Raw genomic sequence first — 22,651 nt, 5'->3', positions numbered from 1 at the left:
CAAGGATGTGTCCTATCTTTATATCTTTTTAATCTATATGCAGAACAGATTACCAGGAGGCTGGACTCTATGAGGAGAAGTGTGGCATCAGGATTAGAGGAAGGCTCATCAACAATCTGCATTATGCATATAACACAACCCTGCTTGCTGAAACTGAGGATGACCTAAAACGCTTGTTGTAGAAGGTCAAGGACTGCGGCTTTCAATGTGGATTCAAGCTGGGCAAATTGGCAGCATCATGATAGACGGTGAAGAGATTGATATTGTTGACAGCTTCAGGTTGCTTAGCTCTGTAATCAATGCTCTTTCCCCCCCAACCCTAACCCTAACCCTAACTAACCTGCAACCCTAACCCCTAAACCCTACCTCAAATCCTAAACCTAACCCAATACAATCAATACTCTTGATACCAGCAGCCAGGAAATTAAAAGAGGAATTACATGGTTAAAGTCTGCTGTCAGAGACCTCTCCAAAGTACTGAAGAGCAATGATGTCAGCCTGGAGACTAAGGTGTTCCTGATATAGGCCCTGGTCTTTGCAATTACTTGCTATTCATTAGAGAGCTGGGTAATGACTAGGGATGATAGAAGGAGAGTTAATGCCTTTGAGCTTAGTACTGGAGAAGAATATTAAATATACGATGGACTGCTAGAAAAACAAACAAGTTTATCCTGGAGAGGGTGAAGCCAGGCTGCTTATCAGAGGAAAGGATTCTGAATCTTTGTCTGACATATTTTGGACATGTTGCAAAGCAGGATCAGTCCTTGGAGAGGGACATCATGCTTGGGAGGGTGGAGGGACAGCGCAGTAGAGGAAGACCCTCAATGAGAGAGATTGATTCAGTCACTAGGTAATGGGGATAGGTGCCTGGCGATAATAAGATTGGCAAGGAATAGAACAGGTTTTAGGGCTGTTGTACATAGGGTTGCTAACAGTCACAGGTGACTCTACAGCATATAACAACAACAACATATATATACATGAATATATGTATTAAATACACATGAATATATTTATGTATGAAAATATATGTATAATATTACATATGAGAATAAATGTAATATATATATATAGTAACAGCTGGAAAGGTACAATAGTCTTTTGGTTTTGCATAATAAATATTTAGTATGCCTTTTTCAGAAAATTCTGTACAATAATGTTACACAATAGAAATATAATAGGCTTTTTAAATGTAATTTCCACCTTACTCAAGGAATTTTCACATTGATTATTTCATTTGTTTACCCAACATTCCTGTAAGGTGGGAGCAGTTTTCATACTGTGACATCTTCTTTAGATGCAGTATTTTTTAAACTTCACTTTCAGCTACAGTTAGATTCAATCAATGACAGAAGGCAAATTTAGGGAAATTGTAGGCATACCACTGTGGATACCATCTGCTTAAAAGTATTATCTATGACATATTTATCAGCGTTGTCTAGTATATAAGTCCATTGCAAAATTCTATTTTTAAAGTTTCTTACCTCCAAATTATATGGCAAATATTCTCAAAAATCTCAAATTTGAATAAATTAGATTAAGCCTGTGATGGTCATGTAAAAATAACTAGATGGATGGTGAGGGATGGGATGGAGTTGGGAAAAGGGGATCAGTAAATTCCACACAGACTTGATATGCAGAAGAATTTCTACAAAATACTTGTATTTCAATCAACCACACTAGGGAATAGGGCCTTTGTTCTTTGTTTTCCAGATGGTAAAGAAGAGAAAACGGAAGGCTTTGCAAGATATTTCAATGAGACACTTTTGACAAGTGATCAAATCATTGAACACTTCTTCCTGAAAAATAATGTTCAGATGCAGTCTAAGCATCCGCCCTATGACAGCATGAACATCCTTTTGTCTATGTTGACATCCATTCTAATAATAGAAAAAGGAGACGAAATACCTGGCACCTCCCTCCCCCACCACGATAGAAAACACTTTTGAGACTTCAAATCTCTGCTATAAATCTCTTCTTAATGGATACATTCTCATTGTTTAAAATTTGTTTTCATTTTTTTCACTTTTAATTATGCGTTACTATCATCAAAATACATGCAGTAAACAGAAATTCAATGCAACTTAAGAACCCATGATTTTATCCAATGAATTATAAATGTGTCTAGCCATTTGATGTGCTTCGTAATATGATGACTTCTCTTATATCACAAATGCTGGTGGTGTTGTTAAGTGCTGTTGAGTAGGATCTGATTCTTTGATATCCAGTGCTAGTAGGAGACACTGGCTCTTCCTACACCTTGCTCACAATGGTTGCTTATAACTGAGCCCATTGATGCCACTACTGAGTGACACTATCTAATTGAGTCCTTCTCTTTTTTACTGTATTATAGTTTAAATATGTTTACATATACTCATTGAACTTATTGTCTTGGACGTTATACTTCCACGTGGCTAACCCCCTAGACAGGTTTCCAAGGCTATAAATTGCATGAAGGATTATTTCCCATCTTTCTTCTTCAAAACCACAGATGGATTAGACCCGCCAAATAGACATGACTTTTCAGTTAGCAGAACAACTTTCTATTTGTTGTTGATAAGTGCCATAGAGTTGTAGATTACTCATAGCAAACCTATGAATGGAAGTCTTGAACACAAAACTTTTCTCTTTTCTCGAAGTTCACAGAGTTTCCAGAAGCAAGATTTTTTGGAAGTGTATGCCACTCCTGCTTCCAAGCCTGTTTTATACAGGAGATCCACAAAAATGGCCCCAAAATGGTATCTGAAAGCCTTTTTAAAGGCAAGGCCAATCCCATCAGCTCACACCCTATTACGAGCTAAAGCAACATCATAATCTCAACCCCAAACCAGAAAACACACCTTTGCAGGATCTGGCCATCCTGTTCAACTTCGCAGCCTGGAAATAGCCCTCAACTTTCTACAGTGTGTTAATGGAGACATGCACATGTATGTGTGTGTGTATGTGTGTGCGGGTCTAATGAGCTGTGTTTAGTGGTAATGAAGGCATCATGAAGGCTCATGGTTCGTATCTATCAACTGCTCCTAGAAGGAAAGATGAAACATCTCCTCCTGAGAAATTTATAGCCTCTGTAAACCCATATACAGTCAGCTATGGGTCGGTTTAGTTCTGGCTCGATAATTTGTAGCATCAACAAATGTGTGTGCGTGTGTGTGTGTGTGTGTCCCAGATGGATAGAATGAAGATTCCTCAACTACCTGTGTTACACAAGTGACACAACAATGCATCCAGGACCGAATTAACTTGAAACACTTATTGAAGAAGATAAAAAATTATAGCCTTCAGTATAAATTATGCCTCAATATACTTTGGTTGTGATCCACACAGTCAAAAGCCTTTGCATAGTAAATGAAGCACAGATAGACATTCTTCTGGTATTCTCCGTTTTCTGCCAAGATCCGTCTAATATTAGCTATACTGTCCCTAGTACCACAATCTCTTCTAAATCCAGCCTGCACATCTGGCAGTTCTCTGTTGACATATTGCTCCAAACGTTTTTTTGGATAATTTTCAGCAGAATCTTTCTTGCATGTGATATCAATGATATTGTTCGATGATTTCTGCACTCTGTTGGGACACCTTTCTTTGGAATGGGAACAAATATCAAGTCAGTTGGCCAGCTGCTGGCTGTCCTCCAGATTTCTTGGCACAATTTAGTGAGCACATCCAGGGCAGTGTCTGTTTGTTGAAATAAATGAATTGGTATGCTGTCAACTCCTGGAGCCATGTTTTTTGCCAATTCCTTAAGAGCAACTTGAACTTCTTCCATTATCACCACAGGCTCTTGCTCATATATTATTTCATGAAATTCTTCTATATCAGCCAATTCCTTCTGATACAGTGACTCTGTGTACTCCTGCCATCTTCTTTTGATACATTCAGGATCATTTAACATTCTACCCAAAGTATCCTAAAATATTGCCATCCATGATTTGAATTTGTTTTTCAACTCCTTCAGCTGAGTGAGTTTGGCCCTTTTGATTTTCTGACTCCAGCTCTCTGCACATTTCATTATAATACCTTGCTTTGTCATCCTGAGCTGGCTTTTGAAATTTTCTATTCAGCTCTTTGATTTCTTTGTTTCGTCTTTAGCTTTGACTTCTTAGCACTCTAATGCAAAACATCATGTTCAAAAGAGAGGAGAGACCATGCAAGGGAGGAAATTCAAGAGAGGATGAGATGGTTTGACACAGTAACTGGGGTATTCTAGTTAGGAGCATTGGAGACAGTGAAACTGGCTCAGAATAGGACAAGGTTCAAAGCTACTGTACATAGAGTTACTACGAGTCACAGTCAATTCAACCACAGATAACAGCAGAGACTTTGGAAAATATTTTCTTTTTTAAATCCAGCTGGAAATGTATTATTTCCTTTTTTAAAAGGTAAAATTCACTCCATTGTCTAAAAATAAAAGCACAACATTTCCATTTACCACTCAAAATCCTATGTCTTAAAACAACCCTCGAATTTAGGTCTGTGAGTCACTAGGTTATTCTTCTGATTGGAGTTGTACACTAGGCAAAGTTGAGTACTATTTTAAAATCACTTGTTTTAAGAAAATCTGTGCAATTCATTTAACCAGTATATTTATAAACTTTGTTCATCACTCTTTAATTGCTTGCAACTTATTTTAATAGAAGTCATGTCATTGATCTTAATGATTGTATAGGTAGATGTGGAGACATTTTCCATGGCCCTCTGTTTTCTTTATTTCCTCTCAATTGGCAGGATATATATTTATAGTTATACTTGTTATAGTGGTTATAGTTGTTAAGTTATAGTTAGGTATAGCTATAGTTATCATTATAGGTATCGCTATAGTTATAGCTATAGTTCTAGTTATATAGTTATAGCTATAGTTATATAGTTGTTATAGTTATAGTTGTAGTTTTATAGTTATAGTTATACTTAGTCATAGTTATAGTTATAGTTATAGTTATAGTTATAGTTGTCATAGTTATAGTTATAGATAGTTATAGTTGTTATAGTTGTTATAGTTAGTTATAGTTTTATAGTTATAGTTATATTTTTAGTTGTTATAGTTATACTTATAGTTAGTTATATATATTTGTGTATATATTTATGTATATATGCATATATTTATATATATATATAAAACACGTGATTGAGTTCAAGGTAGCTTTTTGGATAGAGTAGTTGAGTAGTTCATAGGTGATGTTAAGTCCTGTCTAAAGAAGTCTAAGTATCTCTCTTTGAGATTGTAAAAGCTGTGAATGATCAATGTCTGGATGACTCTTAGAGATTTCAAGACTGAGTTATGATAATTTCATGGTTCTTTTTTAATTTATGAACAGATATTCCTATCCTCCCATTACATTTTTTTTACCTTGAGATACTATTTACACAAGAAAACTAGAATCGATTGTTATTCCCATTTACTTCTCATTTTAAAAAAGATTTTTTGACTGGTCTGTGCAACACAGTACACTTGTATTGCTATATATCTTATTGAATTAGTGCATTATCATATGTTTAATGGATATTGATATTTAAACATGCGTGTTGAATCGCCAAGCTGTTCCATGAGAGAAGGATGGGCAATCTCCTTTTATATGATTTACTGCCACCTCCGAATAGAGGTCAGTTAGATGTCAGTTCAGACATGATGGCCTACAACAGTAAGAATATATATCTTTTTTCCCCCTGAGTTTTTATATACTAAAATTATATTCTCAAATTATTTTGTATTGAAATAATTTGTAGCTCTTTTCTCTTTGTGGTTATTTCACAAATAAGATGCAATTATTTAAATTTTCATATTTTTAGTGTGTGCTTTTTGAAAATATTAGTTTCCTTTGAAATGCTGTATAAAACACTTAAATACTGATGGTGCCCTTGTCAGTTAAAACTTAATTGTCAGTGTGTCATGCTCTGGTGATTTGTGATTTGTGATGCCGGAAATTATATCACTACAGATGTTCAATACCAACAGGCTCATCAAGGCTGGAACGTTTTCAATACAGCTTAATAGACTAAGACTAGGTAGAAAGGTCTGCTAATCTATCTATAAAAATTAATCAATGAAAACTTGATGGATTACAACAGCATCCAAATAACTTGCTTTGCACACCTCACCAGGAGGGGTCAGTCACTGGAGACAGACCTCAAGTTTGTTAATTACGTGAATGAGAACAAGAGTGATGCTCTGTAGTGAGAAGAGACGCACAGTTGCTGCAATGACAGACTTGAACTTGCCAGTGACTATGTGGAAGACGTAGGAAAAATAAGCATTTTGTGTTGCTGTATTTAAGTTCACCAGGAGGTGGTGAGCTTAACGGATAACAACACCACAAATTTTAAAAATCAATGCATATTTAGGGGGAAAAGCCACATTTTAATATGTCTCTGTACTTTATTCTCTTCTCTCACCTCTAACACTAAAATCTTTTCTCTTTTTTAAAAGTCAGGGCTTATCTTCCCATATTTTACATATATGCATATATATTCTTGTCCCTTTCTGAATAAATTGTACTAATCATATACTCTTTTTCTATTCTAATATCCCTCCATTAATATAGCCTGGAAATATTAGCATAATTTTAAGTAGAGTTCATATTGCTCCTTACAGCATATTTATTTTGTGAATGGATCATAGTTAATTCAACTATGTCCCAGTCGATTAACATTGGGATCTGTCCTGTATCCATACCTTTTCAACGTGTATGCAGAACAGATTATCTGGGAGGCTGGGCTCCATTGAAGATAAATGTGGCATGAGGATTGGTGGAAGATCTATCAACAACCTGCGTTATGTGGATGACACAACCCTGCTTGCTGCAACTGAGGAAGACCTGAAGCGCTTGCTGCAGAGGGTCAAGGACCGCAGCCTCCAATATGGATTGAAGCTCAATGTCAAGAAGACAAAGATTCTCACCACTGGACCAACTGGCAGCATCAGGATGGATGGTGAAGAGATTGAGGTTGTTCACAGCTTTAGTTTGCTTGTCTCCACAGTCAGCTCTCTTGGCACCAGTAGCCAGGAAATGAAAAGATGTACTGTTATGGGAAAGTCTGCTGTTAGGGACCTCTCCAAAGTACGGAAGAGAAATGATGTTTCTCTGGAGACTAAGGTGCATCTGGCACAAGCCATGGTCTTTGCAATCACTTGTTATGCATCAGAGAGCTGGATAATGACCAGGGAAGATAGAAGGAGAATTGATGCCTTTGAGCTTTGGCGTTGGAGAACAGTGTTGTGGGTACCATGGACTGCTAGGAAAACAAACAGATTCATCCTGGAAAGGGTTAAACCGGGCAGCTCCTTGGAGGCAAGGATTCTGAGGCTCCATCTAACATATTTTGGACATGTTGTGAGGAGAGACAGGTCCTTGGAGAGAGACATCATTCTTGGGATGGCAGAGGGACAGTGCAGGAGAGGAAGGCTTTCTATGAGGTGGATTGATTCAGTGACTGGGACAATCGGGATGGGAGTGTCAGACAGTGTGATTGGCACAGGACAGAGCAAAGTTTAGGGCTATTGTACATAGGGTTGTTATGAGTCGCAAGTGACTCGACATAACATAACAGCAACGACAACAATAGAAAATCTACAATCAGGGACCTCTCCAGAGTACTGAAGAACAACAACATCAGTCCAGAGACTAAGGTGTGGCTGATCCAATCCATGGTCTTCACAATTACTTGCTATACATCAGAGAGTTGAAAAATGATTAAGAGTAATGCTTTTGAGTTGTGATGCTGGAAGTAAGTATTGCACATACTATGGACTGCTAAGAAAACAAACAGGTCTGTCCTAGAAAGGGTGAAACTAGGTTATTCCTTGAAGGTGAGGATTTTGAAGCTTTGCCTCACATACTTTTGGGCATGGAGCCAGGAGGCACCAGCTTGGAAGTATGGAGGGACAGCACAAGAGAGGAAAAAAAGACCTTGAGTGAGATGGATTGCCTCAGTTACTGGGTTAAAGGAAGTAGGTGTGTCGTAGACAGTGCAATTGGCTCAAGATAGTGCAGAGTTCACAGCTGTGGTGCATAGGATAACTAAGTGACTCAACAGCACATTATAGCAATATAGTTTTTTATATTGGAATGTGACAATGAATGGCATTGTGTACACTATATTATTATTATTATCTATTACTATTAATATTTGGGTACTAACAAATATATCTTTCATATACATTTTATAAATGAGATTGCTAAATTAGAGGTTTTGCTCATCTTAAAAAAAACAACAACAACAACCCATTATTTAATTCTGCATAGTTTTAAATCTCCAGATATTCGTGAAGAGGTATAGTTGAAATAATAGGGAGTTTGGGACTAATAAAATATTGATTTTATTTATAACATTTAGTAGTAATATCTGACCTTGCCAAATTACATACCCTCTCTGATACTCCATTCCCTCAAATTGACCTTATATTTTGTTCTTTAGCTTCTATGCCCTATACACTTTAATGAATATCTTTAAATTCTTTCTATATTATTGAAACAAATATCCTTCTCTCCTGCAACTTTTCTGCAGGAGCTCAACTATGGTCAGCTGCTTGTGACTCACAGTGACCATTCACTGTGTTACCAAGACTGTAAATATTTTAAAGAGGAGACTTCTTCATGTTTTTCACCTGGAGTCGGTTATGAATGCCAACAGTGAATCATTCACTGGACAGGCCAACATGTAGAGTGAGAAAGTATTAAAACCTTTAAAACTATTGGAAGTTTTCAAAAAAATTTTGCTACATCACCATTGAATAGAGGTATAGGGTATTATAAGAAAAAGATTTTTTTTCTTTCTCCTTTCTTTCTGTGTAGCTAAAAGTACATTCACGGTTAAAGGTTACACAGCATGGTGTTTATATTTTATTCAAATTTTACATAAAAAAAGAATGTTAGAAAAGACAAAGTACCACTAGGAGAGAATTTACTGAAGAATTGGCTGAGTCAATAGGTAATCTTGAAAACCTTCTCTGATAAGGCATGTGAGTTAATTAAGTACAGTTACGCTAGCAGCAGAGGCAAAGCTATAGGGACTGCTTGTCACACAGTGCCTGGTACCCAAAGATACAGGTTTGGACACATGGCTCTCCAGGACAGAGCAAGTAAACCTAAGATTAATATATTTGGGATTAACAATAACTGGTTCTGATGGGTAAGTGAACTTCTTTTTCCCTTTTAATTTGTGGCCCTGTGTGTTATGATTATACATTAGTCATGTCTGATAGAGGTTATTTAAGACATAATGGTGATTTCATTGAAGAGTTTGTTACGTTTAACAGAAGCAGCATCCTGGACTCATGATATTTGTAAGCAAAAAGCTTCCTTTTTTATGTTTATGTAAGTCTGCTTTATGATCTCATCACACAAGTTATCTGTATTGACACAACAACCTAATAATGACCTCAAATATGCCATCCTCTTAAGAAAAGTACCTATCTGGCAATGTTTCATTCTTCACATAGGATCACTGAGATATGATTCAAAGATACCCAACAACATTCAGTGTGACCAAATATGCTTTCCTTCAAAGATATTAAGTGATTTGCAAAACAATTCTCAAGGAAAATTCTGATTAGCCCTATTATGTTGACTTACATACCACAAAATGCATCTTTTGGAAGAATAAAGATTTGTCATTGTGAGGCCTCTAAGTATATGTTAAATAAAATAATAAAAGTCCTGAATATCCTAAAACTTCAAAACAACTGAATGCGGTAGATATATTTAAACCAAAAATGAATATTTGCTCTGAATCAGATGCTTGGTGTACAAAAATAGTTTATTTCATAGATTTGAAGGGCTGGATTGTGGATGACAGAGACCAGCTACATACATCTCTGTTACTTAAGAGGGAGAATGTGTACACACAAGAAAATCCTTTAAATAGACAACTCTTTTATTCAGTATATGAAAATATTTTGACAATCATTTAATTTTCAAAACCAAAATTGAATATTTTAATTTGTCATATACTAACTGTAGCTAATTTTCATTTAGTGGTGATATCTGGGATCCACTGAAAACAATAATGAGGTTCTTGATACATCAACTTCTCTATTAACATCAAGGTCCTATATACATTTTTTAACATCACTGATAATAATTTTAGAAAAATATGTTATTAAAAAACCCAAAATAGCTCTTGTGGAAAAATACCTATATGTAGATAATTTTACTGGGTTGAAAGTAAGTATGTGAAAATAAACACGCAAACAAGATTAATACTGAAATTATTCATTTCAACATTTAATTTTGATTTATAGACTGAGTTTTGGCAGTGCAATGCACTGCCCTTAAAAAATATTTCTGGACAATGAATAAGGATGAGAGAAATATTGATGCCTTTGAGCTGTGGTGTTGGATTAGAGTACAGAATATCGCACGGACTGCCAAAGAACAAACAAGTATGTCTTGGAGAAAGTACAGCCAGAGTGCTGTTTGGAGGAAAAGATGGTACAGTTTTGTCTCAGATACTTCCAGCATATTTGTATGAAGGGTCATTGCTTGAAAGGAATATCATGCTTGGAAAGGTGGAGGGTGGGTGAAAGAGGAAGATCTTCAACCACTTGGATTGACATAGTGATTGTCACAATGAGCTCTACTGTGCCAGGAACTGTGAGGATGACACAGGATAGAACAGGTATGAGATCTGTTGTCCATAGTGTCGCTATGGGATATACTCAACTTGACAGCACCTAACAACAACAACAACAACACTACTTTAATTTATAAAGTTGAAATCTATACTCTTTATCTCTGGGTTCTACATTGTATCGGTTACATGCAGTGAATGGCCAGATTTGCTGACCCCCCTCTTTGCCTATTCCAAGAATTGGGCCAGGTGGACAACAACATAAAAATAGAAAGATAGGATGAAGATGACTCCCTGCCTTTTAGCCTGGTTATGCTCTGCTTGGAAATAATAAATCTGGCCTTTCAAAACAGGTGGTTGAGAGAAAAAAAGACAGGATGAACATGAGAGAAAACATATGTTTATTAGGAAAGATTATATATATATATATAATATATGTATTAGAGATATGTATATTATATATGTATTATATAGCATATATGTATTATATTTGTATAGTATATATATATTATATAGATATCTATTTAGTCATATATGTGAAAAATTTGCATTTAGAATTTGCCAACTGGAATCAGTTTAGATGATTCCAATTTTGTTGGCCACATCTTAAGCATCATAGACAGGAGCAAGTTGAACATAGGACTTCTCCCCATCAAGCCTAATCAAGGTATTGACCTTGGTCACATCAATGTCATAGAGCTTCTTTACAGCTTGTTTCATCTGGTGTTTGTTTGGCTTGACATCACAATGAACACAAGTGTGTTGCTATTTTCTGTTTTTTTCATGGCTGACTTAGTGGTCAGGGGAGCCTTGATGATAGCATAGTGGTCAAGCTTGTTTCTCCTGGGGGCGCCTTCTGGGGGTATTTGGGCTGCCTTTGGAGTCTCTGCATCTTAGGCAGCTTGAAGGTGGGTGAGATGTGGATCTTCTTTCTTGTGTGTGTTTGTGGATGCCCTTCAGGACTGCCTTTTTGACCTTTAGCACATTTTTATCGGCTTCAGTTTGGGGAGAGGCAAGTACTTCCTTATTTGCCATCTCTGATATTCTTGAGCCCTTTGTTACCATCACTGTGACATTTCATCCATCTTGTGTGGGAGATGGGGTGAGGAGTCTTTCTTCCTTTCTCTGACCCACCACCTTTCTCAGTATGACATTTTTTTCCCTCAAGGACCAGCCCTTACTAAGGAGATGCCTGAAGTATATAAGACAAAGTTTTATTACCCTTGCCTCTAATGAGCACCCTAATTGCATTTCCTTCAGGACAGACTTATTATATTACTTTTGGTAGTCCAGAGAATACTCAGTATTCTTCTCCAACAACACAGCTCAAAGGTATCAATTCATTTTCTATCATCCTTATTCTTTGTCCAATATTTAGATGTATGGCAAATAATGGAAAAGACCATGGTTTGAGTCAGGTGCATCTGCATCTTTAAATTTGCATCCTTGCTCTTTAACATTTTGGAGAGATCTTTGACAACAGATTTTCTCAGTGCAGCATATCATTTTTTGGTGTTTTTTGGTGTTTTTTTTTTTAAAATTTGGTTACTCTGTGTTCTGATTGTGAATTTAAGCAAAATGAAATCATTGAGAACTTCAATATTTTCTCTATGGCAGTATTATCTATTCGTCCAGAGGTGAAGATTTTTGTTTTCTTAAGGTTGAGAAGGAATCCATATTGAAGGTTGATGTTCTTGATCTTCTACAGCAAGCCTTGCAAAGTCCACCTCATTTAGAGCCAGCTAGTTGTGCCATCTACATAATTCAGGTTATTGATGAATCTTCCTCCAATTCTAATGCCACATTGTCCACATATAGTCCAACCTCCTGAATGATTTTCTCAGTGTGCAGACTGAACAAGTAAGAAAAGGCTCAGAACTAGCATACACCATTCCTGGGTCTAAAGCAAGCAGTATCCCCTCTCACTGTTTGAACAACTGCTTGTTGGTCTAGTTATAGGTTTCATATGAGCATAATTAAGTGTTCTGGGAGCCTCATTCTTCTCAATGTTAGTCAAAATTTGTATGATTCACACAGTCTTTTTACTATCAATAATTTATCACAGATAATTATCTTTATTATATTCTCTGCTTTCAGTCAAGATCCATCTGACATCAGCAATGTTATCCTTTGTGCCATGGCTTGTTTTGAATTCAGCTTTAATCCTGGATGTTCTCTGTTAATGCACTATTCCAGCCATTTAAAAATAGTCATTTGCAAGGTTTTACTGTCATGTGATATTAATGATATTGTTAGGTGATTTCCACTTTCTGTTGGATCACTTTTTAAAAAAATGCATTTACTAAGATTTAAATGTGTGTAGTTGGGAAGCAGGAGTGGTATCCACTTCTTAAACAGCATGTCTCTGAAAACTCTATGAACTTTAAAAAAATGATGATAGTTATAAAAAGGCTTCAGGTCTTGTTTATAGGGTCGCTATGAGTCGTGCTTGTCTCGATGGTAATAAAAAACAACAGATTATGCATATACATTTGTTCTTTTTATTTAATCATGTATTACTTTTGTAATTAAAATATTGAGTTTTATATTAAATTATTAAATCAATTGTATTCCTTATGAAAGAGAGTAGGACCATGAAAGAGTATCACCACTAGTGAACTTCAGTATAACTTTTCAGATTCATTTTGAGTTGACTTTTGTCCTTTGAGTAAGAACTGTATTGCTATGTCAAATAGACAGCTATTCTGTCTACACAACATAGAATCTAAAAGCTTAAATATACTAAATCACAGTGACAATATAGCTTATATTATGCTGTATTTCCACTTCTCTCAATAAACTAAGCAAACTTTTTTGCTCTCAAGTTAATTTCAACTCCTCGTGACACTTTAGAATAGAACTACTTCATTGAGTTGCTAAGCCTGTAGTCTTTATGGAAGCAAATCGCCACCACATTGCTCTCTAACATAAATGTTCTTTGTCATTCTGCTGTCAAGAATATTTTTAAATCACTCTTCAAAATGCAGAAAAGTAAGGCTATAAGTTTACTATCTAAACTGAGCCTTATTAGGTCATAGTATTTTAAATTGATTCATATGTGTGTGAAAGTTGGGCAATGAATAAGGAAGATCAAAGACAAATTTATGGGTTTTAATTGTGTGTTGAGAAAAAGTATTGGATATATGAGGTACTTCACAAAAGAATAAACAGGTGAGTTTTGAAGGAAATGGAACCAGGGAACTTTAATAGGCAAGGATAGTAAAATTTCATCTTACATTGGGTATATAGTCCAGAGGTGCCAATATTAGAAGAAGATAATATATGGGTTCAGTGAAAGACAGAAAATGACTCTCAGGGATATAGACTTACACATTGACAGCCATAATGGTTTTTCCAATCACCTGCTTTGCATCTGAGAGCTTGAAAATGAATAAGAATGAGAGAAAAAGACTTATGCTTTTGAGTTGTAGTTGTAGTTGCTTTTTGAGTTGGAGAAGAGTCCTGAATATCTCATGGACTGACAAAAACCAGAAAGGTATGTCTTGGAGAATGTGCAGAGTGCTACTTTGAGGCGAGGATAGTGAAGGACCAAATATTTACTTGGCTTGCTGAAGGTGTACTAACAAAGCATGTGTTATAACTAATTGTCTTTTAACAACAGTTGTGCAACATGTGTAATTATGTCCCTTTTAATTTTGGGGAAATATACTCACAATTGCTAAGCAATACACTGCCCAAGAAGTATAGATGGCAAATATAGTATCTAGACAATGACTATATACATCCATAGAGTGGCTTTGTGGTAAGAAGCTGTGTTGTAATCTCAAATGTATGCAATCGTAATCGATCAGTTTTTCCATGGGAGAACAATGAGCAGTCTCCTCCTGTGTGTTTTACTGCCTCTGAAAACAGCTGAAGGATCAGTTACAAGTTGGTTTCAACTCAACATATACAACAAATAAGTACAAAATGCATTTGGCCTCTACAGCATGAGATGTATGTAGCTGAAAGTAAAAAAAAAAAAAATACTAGAAGAAAGTCTATCTGTGTTTTCTTGATTATGAAAAGGCGCTTGACTGTGTGGATAATAACAAACTATGGCTAACTTCAAAAGAATACGGATTCCAGAACACTTAATTATGCTTATACAACACCTGTACCTAACCAAGAAGCTATTTTTCCAACAGAGCAAGGGAATATTGCTTGGACTAAAATCAAGGAAGTTATCTGTCATGGGTGTATACGTTCTCTATATCTATTAAATCTATATGTTGTTATTGTTGTTGTTATGTGCCATTGAGTCGCTTGCGACTCATAGTCACCCTGTGTACAAGAGCCCTAAATGCCGTTCTATCCTGTGCCAACCTAGCCATCTCAAATGCACTCATTCCCGCCACTTCAGTCACAGAATCAAACCATCTCATCGATGTTCTTCCTCTCCTTCTCTGCCCCTCCCCTCTGCCAAACATGATGTCCCTCTCCAAGGACCAGTCCCTCCTTGCAACATGCCCAAAGTATGTCAGACGAAGTTTCAGAATCCTTGACTCCAAGGAGCATTATGGCTTCACCTTCTCCAGGACAAACCTGTTTGTTCTCCTAGCAGTCCGTGGTATATTCAACACTCTTCTCCAGCACCACAGTTCAAAGGAATAAATTATCTTTCCATCATCCCTATTCACTGTCCAGCTCTCTGATGCATAGCATGTAATTGCAAAGACGATAGACCAGATCAGGCGCACCTTAGTCTCCAGCCTTACATGGTTGCTCTTCAGTACTCTTGTGCAGTCCCTCACAACTGACTTTCTCAATGCACTTTGTCTCTTGATTTCCTGGCTGCTGTTACCAAGAGTGTTGACTGTGGAGCCAAGTAAATTAAAACTGTTAACTATCTAAATCTCTTCATCATTCATACTAATGCTGCCATTTGGCCCAGTAGTGAGAATCTTTGTTTTCTTGCAGTTGAGCTTCAATCCATATAGGAGGCTGCAGTCCTTGACTTTCTGCAGCAAGCGCTTCAGGTCCTCCTAAGTTTCAGCAAGCAGGGTTGTGTCATCTGCATACTAAGCAAATAATTCAAGAACATAGACTTTATTAAGATGAATGTGGCATTGGGATTGGAAGAAAACTCATCGACAACCTGTGTTATACAGATGATACATCCTTGCATTTCTAAGACATAGCTATCTATTTTTTTTTTTTTGGCAATTTATGGGATCTTGAGTGCTATATTTCAAGACCACAACTCAAAGACATGGATTCTTCTGTCAGCTATATTCATTGTCCAGCTGTCAGATGCATAATAAATAATTGAAAAGACCAGGACCTTCAATATGGCTTACATCTCAACACCAAGAAAAAAATCAACAAACCCTCACCACTGAGCCAATAGGCAATATCATGATAGACGGAGACAAGACTGAAATTGTCAATTATTTCAACTTATGTGTATCCGTAGTCTACACCATTGATATAAGGAGATAAGGAGATTTATAACAATGGGAATGTATACTGTCAGGGACCTCTACAAAGTCCACAAGAGTGATGATACCAGTTTAAAGACTAAGGTGTTATGTTATGTTTAAAGACTAATTAGTTATGACTTTTCCCATTCACTGGTTCATCTGAGTGCTGGATAATGAATATGAAGGATAGAAGAATTGATATGATGGAGAAGATTACTGAATATTCCACGGGCTTACAAAAGAACAAAGAGAAAAGTCTGGGAGAATATACAATCGGAATGTTCCTTAGAGCCTGCTCTTAAATGAAGTGAAGTTTCATCTCACATACTTTGAGCATGTTGTTAGCAGAAGCTATACCTTATAAAGGGACATCATGCTTGGAAAAAGTGGAGAGTCAGCAAAAGAGAGGAAGACCTTCTGAGAGATTAATTGAAACAGTGATTGCAGTAAAAAGATCTAAATGTGTTATGGGTAGTAATCAGGAAAGCACAGGGTAGGGCAGGGTTCAGATCTGTTGTTCATAGGGTTCTCTATATATGCAACTTAGGCACCTAACAACAACACAGTATAATACGCTACATGCTATAATTTCTCCAGGTTTTGAGAGAAATTTAGGTATTTGTCCTGTTTCTTTATGCTGAACAAATCTGACTAACACTAGCCATTTGTGAAATCAAATCCTAGGAAATACAGAATACATAGAATCTGTATAAATTATACACACTCTTGAATCTCTTTTGGAATGAGCAATTTTTAGAAAATAATTTTTATTCACATACATAGTGTGCTATTATAAAGAAAATATGCCTTTGAAGTAATAAAGGTGGCTACCTTTTATTTAATAAAAAAATGAAAAGAGAGAAAACCATTAGCTTAAAACTTAGCTTTGTTCAGTATAGAAATGACCTGTGCTTTGAAATGGCTAATTAAACACATATGATTACCAAGCCAGAGAAAATAATTTCTTAATGTGGATCCTTATGTATTAATCTAGTACATAAACTAACAAACATATTTACCCTGAGAAAATGAGTAGATGTATGTTTAATAAGCCAACTCAAATATCATGAAAGCAATTAAAAATATTTATATCTCACGAAACGAAAAATACTGCTCTTTATTTTCCTGGGAAACAACATTATTGTAAATAACATAGTTAAAGGCATACATGCATTATAGTCTGTACTAATTATCTTTTTCCTTTTCTCAAATATATGAAACAATTTTAAGCATCAATGTCAACAATAGTTGACATTATTAAAACTGTGTTCTTAATTTGATTCCAACTTGTATTGTTATTTATTTTCAAATGTTCTTATATTATGAAATCATCTGTTTCGGATCTGTTGTGTTAAGTATGTAATCAAAGAACTTGAGGGAGAATTTAAGATGTTTTTCTTCATATTTCATGAGGCATTCTTTAATTCATGTGAAAGAAATACTTTTATTTGAACTGTAAAGAACTAGAAAAACTGTTGATAAACTTAAAAACTGAGACCTGAGAAAGGGGTTTCTTTTCTTTCTTTCTCTCCTTCCTGCACTTAAAGTTAGTTCAAAATGATTGACTAGTTGATAAATTTCCCTATCTTGACAGAGAAAAAAAGATCCCAAGTCAGTCGATGAGTCACATGTTTGAACTGTTAAAAGTCTCACTAAAACAGCTGCAATATTCTTTTGAATATATGACTTTCAAATCACCTTTTGAGCATATTGAAATCAATTAAACAATAAGTATATTCTCATTTACAAAAGAAATCAATCAGCTGTCATTTTTGATTGATTATTCTTAGTTAGAGTGGTATTTAAACTATGAATTTATTACACATTTTTCAACTACTGTAAAATGGCATATGAATTAGAAATGATGTCTCCTAGTAAATGGACAGAAAAATCCAGTCATTTCCAAACACTTTTTGAAGTCTTCCTTGAACTAAATAGTTAGTGGTTCTTAAAGTTTTAGTTTTTTTTAGTATAAATTAATGTTACTTACTATATTATTTATCTAGGGCATGCACACACACACACGCACACAAACACTCAAAATATACACTCAAAATAATTTAAGCTAATTACACTGTAATCATGTGATTTACCTACAACACAGTATCAAAAAGAATTGACCAACATTGAAATATTTCAGGAGGTGCCATTTGTTAAACAGTTAATGAAAAAGGAGGAAGAAATGCAAGCTGCACTGAAGGCACTGGCAGAAAATAATATCCCAAGAAGTGATGAAATATCAATTCAACTGTTTCAAATGGCAGAAGCAGACCTGGACATGCTTACAGTCTGTGCCAGAAAATTTGAAGAACAGGTTTCTAGTTGACTAATAGGAAGAGATACATTTTTATTCCAATTTCAAAAAAAAAAAAAAGTGACTCAACAGAATGTGGAAATAATTCAATAACCTTAATATCACATGCAAGCAAAATACTGCTGAATATCATTAAAAAATTGCTAACGCAGACTGTAAACAGAACTACCAGAAGTTCAAGCTGGAGTTAGAAGAGGCTGTGGAACAAGGGATATCATTGCTGATATCAGATAGTTTATCGGTGAAATAAAAGAATACCAAAAGAATGTCTATTTGTGTTTTGTCGACTATGCAAAGGAATTTTACTGTGTGGATCATAACAAGTTCTGGCTAACAGTGAGAAGAAAAAGAATCCCAGAACACTTAATAGTGCTCCAGATAAACTTATACTTACAGCAATGAGAATATTGGGAACAATACATGATTTAAAATTAAGAAAGGTGTACATCAGGGTTATTCACCATAGTAAAAACGTGAAAACAGACCAAATGTCTAGCAATAATGGAGGGAATGAGAAATTATGGTACATTCACACAATGGAATACTATGCAGCATGCAAGAGCAATTTTTTTGTAAATTACTACCTATCTTGGGAGGGACAGACGAGCATTATGCTAAGTGGATTAACTCAGTTCCATAAGGACGAATACTGTGTAAGACTATTGTGATAGAACTTGTATGAGGATCCAAGGGGGAGATCAGAGGAGAGGGAGGGGTTAATCGTAGGATCACACAATTTGATGAGTTGAGGGAGGGGTAGGTGAAGGAAAGGGGAAAGATCCAGTGTGAAAAACAATGTATATGAACTTTGCAAGTAAATCAGTATAAAATAAAAATTTTACATACAAAAAGAAAAGGTGTAAATCAGGATTGTATCCCTTCACACCTATTCAGTCTGTGTGTTGAGCAAGATTCAAGAAGCTAGACTCTATGAAGAAGAATGTAACAATAGGATTGGAGGAAAATTTATCAATAACTTCCTTATGCAGATGATACACCTTGTTTGCTGAAAGTAAGGAGGACTTGAAGCATTTGTTGCAGAAGATTAAAGAATACAGTTTACAATATGGAATGCATTTCAACACCAAGAAAACATAGATTCTCACCACTGGACTTATAGGCAATATTATGATAAATGGAAAAAAGAGTCAAGTTGTCAATTACTTTATTACTTGGATCCATAATCAACACCCTTGCTACCAGCAGTCAGGAGACACAACAACAACAACAGTTAAAAGAAAAACTAACATTGCTGGTTGGATGAATCAGAAAGAGGAGATAGTGAGATGGGAGCACAACTATTATTGTTGTGATGTGCCATCAAGTCGCTTGCGACCCATAGCAATCCTATATACAAGAGCCCTAAACCCTGCCTTATCTTGTGTCAATTTCATTGCCTCTGATACACCTACTCCCACTACCCCAATCACTGAATCGATCCATCTCATCGAGGGTCCTCCTCTCTTGCATGTCTCTCCAGTCTCCCAAACATGATGTCCCTCTCCAAGGACTGGTCCCTCCTTGCAACATGCCCAACGTATGTCAGGTGAAGCTTCAGAATTCTTGACTCCAAGGAGCATTCCGGCTTCACCTTCTCCAGGACAAACCTTCTTGTTCTAGCAGACCATGGTATATTCAACACTCGTCTCTAGCACCACAACTCAAAGGCATCAATTCTCTTTCTGTCATCTCTCGTCACTGTCCAGCTCTCTGACTCATAGCACGCAATTGGGAAGACTATAGCCCAGATCAAGTGCACCTTAGTCTCCAGCCTGACGTCATTGCTCTTCCAGTACTCTTGCGAGCTCCCTCACAGGTGATTTTCCCAATGCAATCCATCTCTTGATTTCCTGGCTGCTGGTTCCAGGCAAACTACAACTGTTAATTATCTCAATCTCTTCACCATCCATCCTGATGCTACCAGTTGGCCCAGTGGTGAGAAATGTTGTTTTATTGATGGTGAGTCTCAATCTTGAAGGCTGCAGTCCTTCTATAGTTGCCAATTTATGTTACATCAATTTGTTATAGATTTTCTATTTGTTTATGGAATTCATGCTGCCAATTGTTGGCGTGTGAACAGTAGTAGTCAGAAAAATGAGATGAGGGTGGAGACAACATATTCCTCCTGTTTCTGGTCATCAGGTTTGTTCCTTATACATTCCTAGGCAAGTTATCCAGCAATTCGAACCTATTCAGGCCCAAGGCAAGGAACAAGAACTGTTTAGTGTCACTATATGTTGTTGTTATGTGCCATTGAGTCACTTGCAACTCATAAAGACCCTATGTGCAACAACCCTAAACCCTGCTCTATCTCTTGCCAATCTTATTGTCTCTGATACACCTACCCCCATTCCCCCAGTGACATAATCAATCCATCTCATTGAGAATTTTCCTTTTCTGTGCTGTTCCTCCACCCTCCCAAGCATGGTGTCCCTCCCCAAGGAAATGGTCTCTCCTTGTAACATGTCCAAATTATGTCAGATGAAGCTTCAGAATCTTTTTCTTCAAGGAGATATCTGGCTTCACCCTCTTCCAGATAAACTTATTTGTTCTTGCAGTCTGTGATATATTCAATACTCTTCTCCAGCACCAAAGCTCAGAGGCATCAACTCCCCTATCATCCGTAGTCATTGTCCAGCTCTCTGATGCATAGCAAGTAATTGCGAAGACCATGGCCTGTATCAGGCTCACTTTAGTCTCCAGACTGACATCATTGCTCCTTAGTACCTTGGAGAGGTCTCTCACAGCAGACTTTACCAATGAAATTTGTCTTTTAATTTCCTGGCTGCCGTTACCAAGAGTGTTGATTGTAGAGCCAAGCAAACTGAAGCTGTCAACAATCTCAGTCTCTTCACCATCTATCATGATGCTGCCAATTGGCTCAGTGGTGAGAATCTTTGTTTTCTTGATGTTGAGCTTCAATCCATATTGAAGGCTGTAATCCTTTTCCTTCTGTGTCACCATTTATTACTCTTCAAAACCTTTCTTCTGTTAACCTTCATCCCAAACAACTAGGGATCACTGATGGAGATTAATTCAGCCTTATTTTCTTGCTTCATTTCTTCTCTGTGTTTGAGTAGATTGCTAAACTCCCATGTACATTTTTTGCATCTTCATTTTGCTTCATCAAAAGTTTGTCTACTATGTGTCTGCATCCTATTGGGGATTTTGTGATCTTCCCATACTCCTTTTCCAGGAATGTTGTTTATTTTGTCCGTGCATAACCACATTATGCTAAGCCAGCTGTCAGGATATGTCTACCTTGTCTCTCTCCTTTTTCAATATTGTAATGCAGTTTCTTCTAATATTCAGTATTTAACCTAATGCTTTGTTTTTTATTTATGGCTCCAGGCTATCATTTTTATTTGCTTAATTTGACTTCTTGCATCTGTTGTAGAGGGAGAACACATGGCTTGTCCAACTAACATGCCATGCCATTTTCTTCAGTAATGTTTTCTGGCTTCTAGATTATGGTTCACTCTTGTTGTTCTAAATATGTGTGATTGTTGTTGTGCACCACTGAGTTGGAACCAATTCATAGCTGATCATCTAGTACATTTTTAGGGGCTCTAAATGGCAATGGAGGAGATTGACAATCTTTCTACCATCGATCAGCTGAGGGATTTGAATCACATGCCTTTGAGTTGGTTGCTCATATTCTTGTCCACTAGCATCTCTGGAGGTGCCCGGAGGGGATTTATATTTCTAAATATATTTCTAAATATAGATCAGGAAAATGAGATTCATGTCGACATTTTTAAATTAGAGAACTGGCATAATTGGAATATCAGTGGGAAATATAGAGCAAAGCAGAGGAGGTGAATTTCAGATGAAGAATCACATCACTGACAGTGCTGAGAATTGCTACAGAACTCATAATAAGCATATACTCTTTTGACAATGCTACTACTGTTTATGCTGAAAAAATAAACTTTCCCTAATGTAGATTATATCCTTTTAGCCTCCATCCTTGGTCGATGAATAGTTTTGTAATCTTTTGGTTAGCAGTTCAACATTTAATCCAGGAAGCTGTCAGGGTCCCTTTTCAAAATGCAATGTATTTAAATTCATTTTGCTTAATTTTCAGAGAGCACATGTGCTGAAACTAGCATGTAAAAAAGCGTGCATTTCTGTGTCCGTGGAAAGAGCAAGAAGCTGCTTGAATTGCGTTAGCTTATGAGTGGTTGCTGGATTTTTTTGTGTGCTGTTGAGTCAGAACCGACCCATAATTAATTCTCCTGTGGGTTTTCAGAGGCAGTTGTTCACATGGGAAGAGATCGCACGTCCTTCTCTGATGAAGCTGCTGGTGAATTAAAAATGCATGCCTTCAGGATTGCAGTACGTCTTC

The sequence above is a fragment of the Elephantulus edwardii genome, unplaced genomic scaffold (genome assembly GCF_000299155.1).
Source record: "Elephantulus edwardii isolate Elephantulus edwardi_28Jun2011 unplaced genomic scaffold, EleEdw1.0 scaffold00023, whole genome shotgun sequence".
Lineage (NCBI taxonomy): Eukaryota > Metazoa > Chordata > Mammalia > Macroscelidea > Macroscelididae > Elephantulus > Elephantulus edwardii.
This window is presented reverse-complemented; position numbering follows the sequence as displayed.